Below are 16,779 nucleotides of genomic sequence, written 5' to 3' on the forward strand. Positions count from 1 at the left end.
TGTATTTTCCTCCCTCGTTTTTTGACATAATGGTTCATCTAGTCGTTCATCTTGTGAAAGAGACACAACTGTGCGGACCAGCTTATATGAGATGGATGTACCCTGCTGAACGTTATATGAAAATATTAAAAGGGTACGTGAAAAACAGAAGTCGACCGGAGGGTTGTATTGCCGAGCGATACGTTGCTGAAGAAGCGGTTGAGTTTTGTACTGAATATCTGTCAAATGTTCAATCAATTGGACTCCCCAAATCTCATATTGTCGAAAAAAAAGAAGGAAAAAGGCTAATTGGAAATAAAGTTGTGACAGTATCAATGGTCGAACGGGATCAAGTGCACTTGTATGTTCTGCACAATGAGATTGAGGTTGAGCCGTTTGTTGAAATGCACAAAGTTGTTCTCCGAGATTTAAATCCAAATAGAAATGAGAACTGGATAGTACGAGAGCACAATCGAAGTTTCATACCGTGGTTTAGAGATCATATTTATTCAAAGTATCGTTCAGATCCTGCTTCAGTAACAGAAAGGTTGAGATGTTTAGCCTATGGTCCATCTGTAATTGTACTTTCTTATAGAGCATACGCAATTAATGGATACACATTTTATACCAAAGAACAGGATGATAAAAGTACTATGCAAAATAGTGGTGTTACCTTGGTAGCTGAAGCTATGCACATATCAAGTGCGAATGACTTAAATCCGAAATTTGCAAATTTGTCATATTTTGGGGTTATCGAGCGCATTTTGGTGTTTGATTACGCGAAGTTTCAGATTCCTGTATTTGGTTGCAAGTGGGTTGAAAATAATAGTGGCGTACGAATGGATAAGTCAGGATTTTTGCAAGTGGATCTCAATAGGGTAGGGTACAAAGATGAGCCTTTCATTCTAGCCTCTCAAGCTAAACAAGTGTTCTATGTCAATGATCCGACAAGTACGAAATGGTCTATAGTGCTTTTATCTAACAAAATAGTTGATGAAAAAATTGAAGATCAAGGTGATATTGGTGTTGGCATTGAATCTTGTACAAGACACGATCAAAATGAGAATGAATCTTGTATTAGAAATGATCATAATGAGGGTATTTGGATCAATCCAACCGTCCGCATTGTTAAGAGACGCGTAGTACACAAACCTACCAAGAAAAGAAAGAGACGTTAGTGATAAAGGTAATAGTATACATAGTCCGACTAATTTGTTTTATTCAATTTGGTGCATATTCTCGTTTTGTACATAACTTTTGAACCATGTATCCGCTTGTTGACTTCTTTACATGTAACTATACTATTTTGACGATTCCGGAGCTGCTCATGCACTTATCTTTACATTTCGGGACTATTTTTTTATCGGTTTTGCTTCTGCCCGTAATCAAAAGTCGGGCTTAGGGTCTGAATTTCGGAAAACCGACTTTGTTTTTGAGTCCGTGGCGACGTTTTACCATAGCCATGTAAATTTCGTTCAATTCCGATAACTTTCTTTTTTTACGCTTATTTTGATTTGTACCGATTTCGTTTCCGATTTACTTGTACATGCATGGTTTGACTTCCATTTGACTTGTATAGATTGTTAGCTTATTAATAGTGTACTAATGTGCTTTAGTTTGTTTGATACAGGTTCAATGGCTTCAGATAGAGATGCTCCACCTGAAAACCCACCTGAAAACTTACAAGAAAACTCACAAGAAAGAGTTGCTTCGGATACAAATGCTCCACCTGATACTGAAGCAAAAGAGGTTGCACGAGGCATCACTATTATGAGGGGAATCATACGACATAGAGACCAAGGATTAGTATACCGATTGGAATGGAATTCTGATAAACAACCAATTGGTCCTAATTCTGCAAAGTTGACAAGTTATATTGGTACACTTGTCCGTATGCATATTCCGGTCTCCATAGCTACCTGGAAATCGAAAACGAAAAATTTATATTGGTACATTTAAAGTGTTAATATATAATCTGAATCAAAATATGCATGATTTTATATTTTACCTAACTTATATGATTTTTAGGCATCCGCTCGGGAGTCACAACAAGTGACGCAGCAGGTTCGTAGCGTACCACCCAGTGGTCCTCCGAAGCAAGCGGCAAGAAAAGGCGGTGCTTTTGTGCCTCGATACCGGGCGACACTCGCAACAATGGTTGATATGTCCGATATGAAGGATGGTGCTTTACGGGAAATCGATATGGATGAAAGTGTCTTCGGTATTGAGTTCAAGTCACATATTACAATTGAAGACTTGCAAGAGATTTTTAACCATGATCAACTAGGCGTCAATAACATGCACTCATACATCCGGTAATATTCACTCATCCGATATATTATTTAATTAGTCCCACAATATAATTTATTTACACTTTTCAATGAAAAGAATCTAATGTTTATTATGTTTTTATTTAAGGTTGTTGTATGACAGAGTGTTGCGCGGGACTGCATTGTCTAACAGATTCCGGTTCGTGTCTTCCGCCCATTGCAGCGGAATGGAAATTGTTTCGGATCCGGAATCTGTTAGACAGCGCTTAGTCGATAGATTCATGTCCACCGGCAATACAGAATGTCTGCATCTTTGGGCGTATAATACCCGACCAGTAGGGTTAGTTTCTCATTCTTTATTCATCTAATCTCTGTTTCTTTAGTGTATAGCAATATTTTCATATAACCTATTGTTTTAATTTATAGAGCACACTGGTTGCTGCTTGCTATCAACCCGATAAGGGAAGTCGTGTATTATCTGAATTCGGTAAAGGGTGAATGGACCAATTATCCGGCCATGAAGGAAATCGTTGATTTGTAAGTGGGATCGTTCTAAATATATATTCGTGTATATTTATATATTTACTTATTTGTGGGATTGATCTAAACATATGCTTTTATATATTTGTTAATTAGATCAATACAAGTATTCCGTAGTCAACGGGACGCACAGGTATCCCGGACTAAATCAAACAACATCACCTGGATCGAAGTGCAGGTACATTACTTTTCACAAATTTGCTTATAATATTTATGCTACTTGGTAAAACAAGACAACTTATATAGAATCTTATTTGTTTTTCTATGTAGTGTCCGCTACAGCGTAACAGTTCAGACTGCGGATACTTTGTATTGAGGTTTATGAAAGAAATCATTCAGGCGAATCAATTAGAGATTCCTCCCACGGTATAAAGTTATAACTTAAGATAATTTCATATAATTTATTACATTTACCTAAATATATTATTCATATTATGTTTTTGTTTTATAGTACCTTGACGAATTCCGTGCTGCTGGGTACTCGAAGCTAAAGTTAGAAGAAATCAAAGAGGAATTGTGTCAATTTTATATTAAGTTATTTTTCATGCAGATTTGAACTATAATATTGTTGATTTTGTAATGATGTATATATATAATTTTGTAATGATGTATATATATAATTTTGGATATTATAATGGTATATATTAGTATATATATTGTCTTACTGATGGCTGAAATAATATAGTCGAAAATATATTACAGGTCGAAAATATATTACAGGTCGAAAATATTACAGGTCGAAAACATTACAGGTCGACTGGGAGGATTAAATTATAGGCTGCACATAAAAATACCTCATTTAGCAACTACAGCGCTTCTAAAAAGCGCTCTTAAAGGTCCACATACTAGAGCGCTTCTTAGTAAAAGCGCTGGCAAAGACCAGTAAAAAAGCAAAAAAAATTAAAAAATTACGCAGCATACAAAAGCGCTTTTGGAAAAGCGCTCTGGTAGGCCCCCCTATGAGAGCGCTTTTTCTGGAAAAAGCGCTCTCATAGGGGGGCCTACCAGAGCGCTTTTCCAAAAGCGCTTTTGTATGCTGCGTAATTTTTTAATTTTTTTTGCTTTTTTACTGGTCTTTGCCAGCGCTTTTACTAAGAAGCGCTCTTAAAGGGGGGTCTACCAGAGCGCTTTTTCCAGGAAAGCGCTCTTATAGGGGGTCCTACCAGAGCGCTTTTTCCAGGAAAGCGCTCTTAAAGGGGGGGTCTACCAGAGCGCTTTTAAAAGCGCTTTCGTAGCCTACGCCAGCGCTGGCTTTGGCAGCGCTTTAAAGCGCTGTTAAAGGCCAAAAAAAGCGCTGTGAAAGCCCTTGTACGGCGTAGTGCTATGTGTGAACCATGTCAAGGATTCAACTGACGATGGTAAACTATGTGTGAACCATGTCAGGGATTCAACTGATGATGTCGAACTATGTGTGAACCATGTCAGGGATTAAACTGATGATGGTAAACTATGTGTGAACCATGTCAGGGATTCAACTGATCAATTAAAACAGTTAGATTAATGAAAATCAATGGTTAAGATTTGTAGTAAGTGTTCAACACTTACTCTTGGAGTAAATATATCCCTCCTCGTATATATATATATATATATATATATATATATATATATATATATATATATATATATATATATATATATATATATATATATATATATATATATATATATATATATATATATATATATATATATATATATATATATATATATATATTTCAATTACTAACTTTAATGATTGATTTTTAATACATATTTATTCTAACCATTTAATTTATTATTATCATTTATCTTAATTAAAAACCAATATTATTTATCATTATTCTAACCATTTTTATATTAAGATAAACCAATATAAAAATGGTTAGAATAATGATAAATAATATTGGTTTTTAATTAAGATAAATATATATATATTTCAATTACTAACTTTAATGATTGATTTTTAATACATATTTATTCTAACCATTTAATTTATTATTATCATTTATCTTAATTAAAAACCAATATTATTTATCATTATTCTAACCATTTTTATATTATATTATTATTATTATTATATATATATATATATATATATATATATATATATATATATATATATATATATATATATATATATATATATATATATATATGTGTATATATATATAACATATGAAAATGAAAATATATTTTGTATACATTTATTAATAAATTTTGAAAAAATTAAAATTTTAGAAATTATTTTCCTTTCCCTCTTATATGATGAAGGTTTCCCACACTTATTTTCCACTCCCTCTCATTTTTTGAAACTTTCCCTCCTTTATTTTCAGCTTAAACCAATTTTTTTTAAAATTATATAAAAAAAGATAATTTCAGAATATTCTGTACCACTAACATTCACTTTCTCTCTAATTTGATATTTTCACATTCTCTCTTCTATATGGTAATAAAATATTATTATACAATTTATTTGATGTCATAGATATTTCTTTTTATCTTTTATTTATATTTACTTTTATATATTTTTTTATATATTTATTATGTTGTCATTATTATTATTATTAATATTATTATTATTATATTACAATTATTTCATATATCACTTAAACTGATTCCACTACTAAATAGGAAGTTTCTTTATTTCTCTCTCTACAACAACGCTTAAATCCATCTTCCCCAAACACTAACCCTAGCCGCCCCTTCCATTTTTTTGGCCATGATTCAGTTTTTTATGGCCACACCATCACCACTAATCTCTTCCTCTCAACATACATAGTTTTTCTACGAATTAAATTTGCGCCAGACATTCATGGGTGAAAGCTCCACTTTGAATTTGTGATCTTAATGATTGAAGTTTCATCTGGATCTTCACAATTTCAACATTGTTACCGGCGCCGGAAATAAACTTCTGTTGATTTTCTTCTTCTCTTCACAGACGAGTAGTCAATTCTTTTTTTCTTTTGTTCAGTTCATAATTCCATTTGAAAAAAAACCCTTTTTTACCCTAATTTCTTTTAGATCTGAAGTTTGCTAATATTTTTTATAACTATTGATGTTTTGATCTGGTAAAATTTTCTTACTTTCTCGGCATGGTTAAGGTTTTGTTGTAAATTTATAATATTTTAATTCTATTAATTTGTATTAACATTTATCTGTATTGCAGGGAAATTTCTTTTTAAAGTGTTAGCTATGTGTTTGTCTGTTATATTGAGAATGTTGGGAATCATATCAAGATCAACTGGAGGAGTGCATCTTTTTGATGGAATTGAAGAATAGAAGAATTAGTATCAACACATTTTTGTTTAGATGGTCATTATAATATGCAACTCATTGAAATTAATTTTATTTTTTTTATGACAAGTTTGTAATTTGTAAGAATCATCCTTCATTCTTGAATGTGAATTTATATTTTAACAAATGTACAAGTTCTTTGATATGGAATACTTAATATGAACAAAACCTTTATATATTTTATTGGGTTCTGTTATCTTTTAATTAATATTACAAAATATTGAATATGTAGTATTTATTAAAAAATATTTATTATATTTAAAATATTTTGATTGGCTAGTAATGAATATTTATTGAGATGATATAAAGATTCAATAATATAATAAATAAATAAATAAATCTTTTGTAAGACAATTTTAAATTGAATTATTGAATATTCATTGCTTTTTAGACTATTTCAAATGGCGTAATTAAAGCAATTAAGTAAATAAATAGTACTTATTATTTATAAATTAGCTCATAGTTATCACATAATTATTTTAAAATATATTATAAAAAAATTAATATTAAAAATAGTTATACTTATTTTGATTAAGTAACAATTTAAATTTTAATATTAAAAAAAAACATTGTATTAAAAACTATCTTAATTAATTTTTATTTAATATTTTCTTTTAATATTTTTATTAATGTTTAAAATTTAATTAGATAAAAACTGTTCTTTTAATTTACTGTTACAATTAGTAAGTACTTGCAGCATTGGAATCTTCAATGTGATAATTAATATGTAATATTGGGTGTATTTTAGTGTGTGGTTGATATCTATGATGATAATTATAGACTTGATATTCAATGACTATTCAATGGCTGAGATTGATTTGAAAAAAAAAAAAAAATGGTCTCTCACGGTGAGAGACCTATGGGCATTACCCACCTTAGACGGCGCCCTAGTTTTCCTCAAAAACACAATCTGACGTTGAAAGTTGAAAACAACCAAAAGCTGAACGTGGGTGATCACTGATGCCCAAAATGTACCTTCCTTTCCCTGCGTTTGCAAGCCACGTGTCCTCAACGTCGTTGTTACAATTGACGATGTGTGAATCATGTCAGGGATTCAACTGACGATGGTAAACTATGTGTGAACCATGTCAGGGATTCAACTGACGATGGTAAACTATGTGTGAACCATGTCAGGGATTCAACTGATGATGTCGAACTATATGTGAAACATGTCTGGGATTCAACTGATGATGTCCAACTATGTGTCTACCATGTCAGGGATTCAACTGAAGATGGTAAACCATGTGTTAACCATGTCAGGGATTCAACTGACGATGGTAAACTATGTGTGAACCATGTCAGGGATTCAACTGATAATGTCGAACTATGTGTGAATCATGTCAGGGAATCAACTGACGATGGTAAACTATGTGTGAACCATGTCAAGGATTCAACTGATGATGTCGAACTATGTGTGAACCATGTCAAGGATTCAACTAATAATGTCGAACTATGTGTGAACCATGTCAGGGATTCAACTGATGATGTCGAACTATGTGTGAACCATGTCAGGGATTCAACTGATGATGTCGAACTATGTGTGAACCATGTTAGGGATTCAACTGATGATGGTAATCTATGTGTGAACCATGTCAGGGATTCAACTAATGATGTCGAACTATGTGTGAACCATGTCAGGGATTCAACTGATGATGTCGAACTATATGTGAAACATGTCTGGGATTCAACTGATGATGTCCAACTATGTGTCTACCATGTCAGGGATTCAACTGATGATGGTAAACCATGTGTCAACCATGTCAGGGATTCAACTGACGATGGTAAACTATGTGTGAACCATGTCAGGGATTCAATTGATGATGTCGAACTATGTGTGAACCATGTCAGGGATTCAACTGATGATGGTAATCTATGTGTGAACCATGTCAGGGATTCAACTGATGATGTCTAACTATGTGTGAACCATGTCTGGGATTCAACTGATGATGTCCAGCTATGTGTCTACCATGTCAGGGATTCAACTGATGATGGTAAACCATGTGTCAACCATGTCAGGGATTCAACTGACGATGGTAAACTATGTGTGAACCATGTCAGGGATTCAACTGATGATGTCGAACTATGTGTGAACCATGTCAGGGATTCAACTGATGATGGTAATCTATGTGTGAACCATGTCAGGGATTCAACTGATGATGTCGAACTATGTGTGAACCATGTCAGGGATTCAACTAATAATGTCGAACTATGTGTGAATCATGTCAGGGATTCAACTGACGATGGTAAACTATGTGTGAACCATGTCAAGGATTCAACTGACGATGATAAACTATGTGTGAACCATGTCAGGGATTCAACTGATGATGTCGAACTATGTGTGAACCATGTAAGGGATTCAACTGATGATGGTAAACTATGTGTGAACCATGTCAGGGATTCAACTGATGATGTCGAACTATGTGTGAACCATGTCAGGGATTCAACTGATGATGGTAATCTATGTGTGAACCATGTCAGGGATTCAACTGATGATGTCGAACTATGTGTGAACCATGTCAGGGATTCAACTAATAATGTCGAACTATGTGTGAATCATGTCAGGGATTCAACTGACGATGGTAAACTATGTGTGAACCATGTCAAGGATTCAACTGACGATGGTAAACTATGTGTGAACCATGTCAGGGATTCAACTGATGATGTCGAACTATGTGTGAACCATGTCAGGGATTCAACTGATGATGTCGAACTCTATGTGAAACATGTCTGGGATTCAACTGATGATGTCCAACTATGTGTCTACCATGTCAGGGATTCAACTGATGATGGTAAACCATGTGTCAACCATGTCAGGGATTCAACTGACGATGGTAAACTATGTGTGAACCATGTCAGGGATTCAACTGATGATGTCGAACTATGTGTGAACCATGTCAGGGATTCAACTGATGATGGTAATCTATGTGTGAACCATGTAGGGATTCAACTGATGATGTCTAACTATGTGTGAACCATGTCAGGGATTCAACTAATAATGTCGAACTATGTGTGAACCATGTCAGGGATTCAACTGATGATGTCGAACTATGTGTGAACCATGTCAGGGATTCAATTGATGATGTCGAACTATATGTGAAACATGTTTGGGATTCAACTGATGATGTCCAGCTATGTGTCTACCATGTCAGGGATTCAACTGATGATGGTAAACCATGTGTCAACCATGTCAGGGATTCAACTGACGATGGTAAACTATGTGTGAACCATGTCAGGGATTCAACTGATGATGTCGAACTATGTGTGAACCATGTCAGGGATTCAACTGATGATGGTAATCTATGTGTGAACCATGTCAGGGATTCAACTGATGATGTCGAACTATGTGTGAACCATGTCAGGGATTCAACTAATAATGTCGAACTATGTGTGAATCATGTCAGGGATTCAACTGACGATGGTAAACTATGTGTGAACCATGTCAAGGATTCAACTGACGATGATAAACTATGTGTGAACCATGTCAGGGATTCAACTGATGATGTCGAACTATGTGTGAACCATGTCAGGGATTCAACTGATGATGGTAATCTATGTGTGAACCATGTCAGGGATTCAACTGATGATGTCGAACTATGTGTGAACCATGTCAGGGATTCAACTAATAATGTCGAACTATGTGTGAATCATGTCAGGGATTCAACTGACGATGGTAAACTATGTGTGAACCATGTCAAGGATTCAACTGACGATGGTAAACTATGTGTGAACCATGTCAGGGATTCAACTGATGATGTCGAACTATGTGTGAACCATGTCAGGGATTCAACTGATGATGTCGAACTATATGTGAAACATGTCTGGGATTCAACTGATGATGTCCAACTATGTGTCTACCATGTCAGGGATTCAACTGATGATGGTAAACCATGTGTCAACCATGTCAGGGATTCAACTGACGATGGTAAACTATGTGTGAACCATGTCAGGGATTCAACTGATGATGTCGAACTATGTGTGAACCATGTCAGGGATTCAACTGATGATGGTAATCTATGTGTGAACCATGTCAGGGATTCAACTGATGATGTCGAACTATGTGTGAACCATGTCAGGGATTCAACTAATAATGTCGAACTATGTGTGAATCATGTCAGGGATTCAACTGACGATGGTAAACTATGTGTGAACCATGTCAAGGATTCAACTGACGATGATAAACTATGTGTGAACCATGTCAGGGATTCAACTGATGATGTCGAACTATGTGTGAACCATGTCAGGGATTCAACTGATGATGGTAAACTATGTGTGAACCATGTCAGGGATTCAACTGATGATGTCGAACTATGTGTGAACCATGTCAGGGATTCAACTGATGATGGTAATCTATGTGTGAACCATGTCAGGGATTCAACTGATGATGTCGAACTATGTGTGAACCATGTCAGGGATTCAACTAATAATGTCGAACTATGTGTGAATCATGTCAGGGATTCAACTGACGATGGTAAACTATGTGTGCACCATGTCAAGGATTCAACTGACGATGGTAAACTATGTGTGAACCATGTCAGGGATTCAACTGATGATGTCGAACTATGTGTGAACCATGTCAGGGATTAAACTGATGATGGTAAACTATGTGTGAACCATGTCAGGGATTCAACTGATCAATTAAAACAGTTAGATTAATGAAAATCAATGGTTAAGATTTGTAGTAAGTGTTCAACACTTACTCTTGGAGTAAATATATCCCTCCTCGTACATATATATATATATATATATATATATATATATATATATATATATATATATATATATATATATATATATATATATATATATATATATATATATATATATATATATATATATATATATATATATATATTTCAATTACTAACTTTAATGATTGATTTTTAATACATATTTATTCTAACCATTTAATTTATTATTATCATTTATCTTAATTAAAAACCAATATTATTTATCATTATTCTAACCATTTTTATATTAAGATAAACCAATATAAAAATGGTTAGAATAATGATAAATAATATTGGTTTTTAATTAAGATAAATATATATATATATTTCAATTACTAACTTTAATGATTGATTTTTAATACATATTTATTCTAACCATTTAATTTATTATTATCATTTATCTTAATTAAAAACCAATATTATTTATCATTATTCTAACCATTTTTATATTATATTATTATTATTATTATTATTATTATTATTATATATATATATATATATATATATATATATATATATATCTATATATATATATATATATATTTATATATATATATATATATATATATATATATATGTATATATATATATAACATATGAAAATGAAAATATATTTTGTATACATTTATTAATAAATTTTGAAAAAATTAAAATTTTAGAAATTATTTTCCTTTCCCTCTTATATGATGAAGGTTTCCCACACTTATTTTCCACTCCCTCTCATTTTTTGAAACTTTCCCTCCTTTATTTTCAGCTTAAACCAATTTTTTTTAAAATTATATAAAAAAAGATAATTTCAGAATATTCTGTACCACTAACATTCACTTTCTCTCTAATTTGATATTTTCACATTCTCTCTTCTATATGGTAATAAAATATTATTATACAATTTATTTGATGTCATAGATATTTCTTTTTATCTTTTATTTATATTTACTTTTATATATTTTTTTATATATTTATTCTGTTGTCATTATTATTATTATTAATATTATTATTATTATTATATTACAATTATTTCATATATCACTTAAACTGATTCCACTACTAAATAGGAAGTTTCTTTATTTCTCTCTCTACAACAACGCTTAAATCCATCTTCCCCAAACACTAACCCTAGCCGCCCCTTCCATTTTTTTGGCCATGATTCAGTTTTTTATGGCCACACCATCACCACTAATCTCTTCCTCTCAACATACATAGTTTTTCTACGAATTAAATTTGCGCCAGACATTCATGGGTGAAAGCTCCACTTTGAATTTGTGATCTTAATGATTGAAGTTTCATCTGGATCTTCACAATTTCAACATTGTTACCGGCGCCGGAAATAAACTTCTGTTGATTTTCTTCTTCTCTTCACAGACGAGTAGTCAATTCTTTTTTTCTTTTGTTCAGTTCATAATTCCATTTGAAAAAAAACCCTTTTTTACCCTAATTTCTTTTAGATCTGAAGTTTGCTAATATTTTTTATAACTATTGATGTTTTGATCTGGTAAAATTTTCTTACTTTCTCGGCATGGTTAAGGTTTTGTTGTAAATTTATAATATTTTAATTCTATTAATTTGTATTAACATTTATCTGTATTGCAGGGAAATTTCTTTTTAAAGTGTTAGCTATGTGTTTGTCTGTTATATTGAGAATGTTGGGAATCATATCAAGATCAACTGGAGGAGTGCATCTTTTTGATGGAATTGAAGAATAGAAGAATTAGTATCAACACATTTTTGTTTAGATGGTCATTATAATATGCAACTCATTGAAATTAATTTTATTTTTTTTATGACAAGTTTGTAATTTGTAAGAATCATCCTTCATTCTTGAATGTGAATTTATATTTTAACAAATGTACAAGTTCTTTGATATGGAATACTTAATATGAACAAAACCTTTATATATTTTATTGGGTTCTGTTATCTTTTAATTAATATTACAAAATATTGAATATGTAGTATTTATTAAAAAATATTTATTATATTTAAAATATTTTGATTGGCTAGTAATGAATATTTATTGAGATGATATAAAGATTCAATAATATAATAAATAAATAAATCTTTTGTAAGACAATTTTAAATTGAATTATTGAATATTCATTGCTTTTTAGACTATTTCAAATGGCGTAATTAAAGCAATTAAGTAAATAAATAGTACTTATTATTTATAAATTAGTTCATAGTTATCACATAATTATTTTAAAATATATTATAAAAAAATTAATATTAAAAATAGTTATACTTATTTTGATTAAGTAACAATTTAAATTTTAATATTAAAAAAAAACATTGTATTAAAAACTATCTTAATTAATTTTTATTTAATATTTTCTTTTAATATTTTTATTAATGCTTAAAATTTAATTAGATAAAAACTGTTCTTTTAATTTACTGTTACAATTAGTAAGTACTTGCAGCATTGGAATCTTCAATGTGATAATTAATATGTAATATTGGGTGTATTTTAGTGTGTGGTTGATATCTATGATGATAATTATAGACTTGATATTCAATGACTATTCAATGGCTGAGATTGATTTGAAAAAAAAAAAAAAATGGTCTCTCACGGTGAGAGACCTATGGGCATTACCCACCTTAGACGGCGCCCTAGTTTTCCTCAAAAACACAATCTGACGTTGAAAGTTGAAAACAACCAAAAGCTGAACGTGGGTGATCACTGATGCCCAAAATGTACCTTCCTTTCCCTGCGTTTGCAAGCCACGTGTCCTCAACGTCGTTGTTACAATTATTTTTCTATTATTATTGATTCCATTTTGTTTTTAGATTTTCTGATTTTGAATTTTGAGGTAGTAAGCTTTTTTCATGTGACTAGCTTTTATCACTCTTATCATTTTGCAACACGTGGTTTACCTTTTGTCATCATATATAAAGTGAAAGAGAGTGTCTTTAGTGATAAATAAATTATAAAATAATTATTTGATCATCTATATAGATAAATATATTTAGTTTGATCATATCCATAGATAAAAACATTTATATTATTATTAGTATATTAGAACAAAACCAGAACACATAATTAAAAATAGATCCTAGTGGTGGCCCCTATATAGGATGACCGACTTGAAAATGGCGATGTGATTAAAGACAATGATTGCATGAGCCTTTGCCTACATGTGAATCGTGACATTGTTCTATTTTTGGACAGGTTCCATTTTTCTGACCTACACTGCTTTGGTTTCTTCTTATACAGTTTGAAAATCTATATGAAATAAAATAAGAGAATCTGACCTACATTGCCTTGGTTTCTTCTTATACAGTTTGAAAATCTATATGAAATAAAATAAGAGAAAAAAGAAAAAGGAAAGGATGATTTCATAATCTTTTAAACTATAGTTTAATTTATCAATAATTAGTTGGTTTAATGATAATTGACGCTAGATTTAGTAGGTAGAATCATGGTTCGATTCCCCTGCGATCGGGAGAGAACTAGAACCACTTAATGTCAGAACTATCCCCTATACCGGTGGTGGTGATAAACTAAAAAAAACTATAGTTTATTTTTAAAACCAAAATTCAAAATAACATAAAGTTGTGAAAAGGTAGAAAAAATGTATATTAAAAGTAATTAACATTTTGATCACTAACTTCATGTTTCCGTTAATATTCAATATTTTAATAAGTAATTTTATGTTTTCGTTAATATTCAATATTTCAATCAGTAACTTCAGGTTCCCGTTAATATTTAATATTGCGATCATAACTTCATGTTCCCGTTAATATTTACTATTTGAGTCAGTAACTTCAAGTTCCTGTTAATATTCAATATTGTGTGATCAGTAATTTGTTCCCGTTAATATTCAATATTTTAATCAGTAATTTCAGGTTTCCTTTAATATTCAATATTGTGATCTGTAACTTCATGTTTCCGTTAATATTCACTATTTTGATCAGTAACTTCATGTTCCCATTAATATTCAATATTTTAATCACTAACTTCAAGTTTCACGTTAATATTCAATATTGTGATAAGTAACTTCATGTTCCCGTTAATATTCAATATTTTAATCAGTAACTTCAGGTTCCCATTAATATTCAATATTGTGATCAATAATCACATGTTCTCGTTAATATTCAATATTTTGATCAGTAATTTCATGTTCCCGTTAATATTCAATGTTTTAATCAATAACCTCAATAAAATAATAAAATAATATGAATGTAAATGTTATATTTCTTAATATATTTTATTCACATGTCTAATAAAATAATATTTTGTATGATGGTCAACCACAGTAAAACCTCATATCTCTAATGTATGATAAATTATTTCTCTTCTTATGAAAAATGGATTAAAAGGATGATTATACTAATATTACATCATCATGCTTTTAATTTTCAATCTCTTCTTTATGGACCATTACATATAAAAATCATTCAAATAAATGAAATCATAACTAAAATTTACAAAATCATTAAGTTTTTCCGTACAAAACAAAAAAATTGATAAGAAAAAGTAAAATTTATAAATTAAAAAAAAACTTGAATCATTCCCTCATAATATCATCACCATTTTCTTCCATCTTCCATAATAGTTTAGATGTTGTGTGTTGTTATAGATCCATCATCCCCTTTGCAATATTATTCTAAGTCACATTTCATAGTTTCCATAGCCTTCAATCCTCTTGGCCTCTACATCAAAAACTCAAAATTCAAATTAAAAAAACAAATAAAAAAGGATTTTAACCTTTAAAACACAAAAACACAACACCATTAACCATTTGCCTTGTTGTTACTTTTCTTCTCCCTAACTTCATATCTTTCTTGACACATTAGTCATATTCTCGGTCGCACGAGACAGAACCACCGCCTCAGAATTTTTATACACAAAGTTTTTCATCAAAATTAGAAATAACAGATCTAAAAATAACATAAATAAAGATAATATTTATGATCTAAAATGACTAACCACAATTTATGTTTTCACAAACATTGTTGACGTTTTTTACTATCCGTTTTCGTGTTCTTATCGATAGATCTACAATTGAAAAAATAAAATAAGTGAAAAAGATGTTAAAACATGAAGAAGAGAAAATAAAAATTTATGTTCAAACTTACATAATTGAAGAAGAAAGAAAGAAAGAAATAGAAATGAAAGAGAAGCAGCAAGTAAAGAGAGAAAATGATGAAAGAAAAGTAGTTGGAAAACAGGGAGAGAGAGAGAGAGAGATAGATAGAGAGAGAGAATGAGTAGTAGGTAGAGTAGAAAAATAAAAAACGTTGAGATAATAAACAAATGGAAAGGAGGAAAGTTAAGCCAGCCACGTGGCAGGCTGTGTGACCAGTAAGGGTAAGTTAGGAATTTTCACAGCCTATTCTTTTCTTATATGATAGATTTCCTTTTTAACAGGTATCATAATGTTGTGGTGATAATGAATGGTTGAAATTTATTCTTGCATTTCTTGTTTTTCTATTTTCTTAATAATAAGTATTTTCCTTTTATTTTGCTATTATTTCTTCTTTTTAATTCTATTAATTTCTTCTCAAGTAATTAATTAAAGATGATTTATTTTAAGGCCATTCATAGTCTCTATTTTACATGCATGTTAGATAAAATACATTGATGATCTATTTTTATGATTTGTATTATCTTGATGTTTATGTTGATAATTTTTGTATATGGTATAATGATTAATTGATGATTTATGTGCTCTTACTTATTTTATAGTGTTAATTTTTTTTTTTAAAACTCACTCTTTCATGATTGTGTTAGTCTTTGTTTGACCTACATTTGCATAATTGCAATATATTTAAAATTTGTTAAGGGATTACAAAATTTTGTGCAAATATATCATCAAATTTAATGTTATATAAGGTTTTGATCACTAAAATATTAGTAGTTAATGGAGTCGACATGGGCATGGTTTTAAATTGTAGTTGTGGTTGCGATTGTGGCTGTTGCGATGCGGATTGCGGTCGTTGCAGCGTGAATTTTTTTTATCAACAAAAGATAATATACTTTATTATTTATTTTATGT

At 30.9% G+C, this 16,779-nt stretch overlaps 1 long non-coding RNA gene across 1 annotated transcript; it reads right to left on the reverse strand.

Annotated features, from left to right (window-relative positions):
* Positions 1-15,056: 15,056 nt before the first annotated feature.
* On the reverse strand, positions 15,057-15,990 carry LOC131656284 (uncharacterized). Its single transcript, XR_009300048.1, has 3 exons — positions 15,860-15,990; positions 15,711-15,779; positions 15,057-15,611 (listed from the first exon to the last, which is right to left on the reverse strand). It is a non-coding gene; the product is annotated as an uncharacterized LOC131656284 (long non-coding RNA).
* Between the last annotated feature and the right edge of the window lie 789 nt (positions 15,991-16,779).

Source organism: Vicia villosa, linkage group LG3 (assembly GCF_029867415.1).
Source record: "Vicia villosa cultivar HV-30 ecotype Madison, WI linkage group LG3, Vvil1.0, whole genome shotgun sequence".
NCBI lineage: Eukaryota > Viridiplantae > Streptophyta > Magnoliopsida > Fabales > Fabaceae > Vicia > Vicia villosa.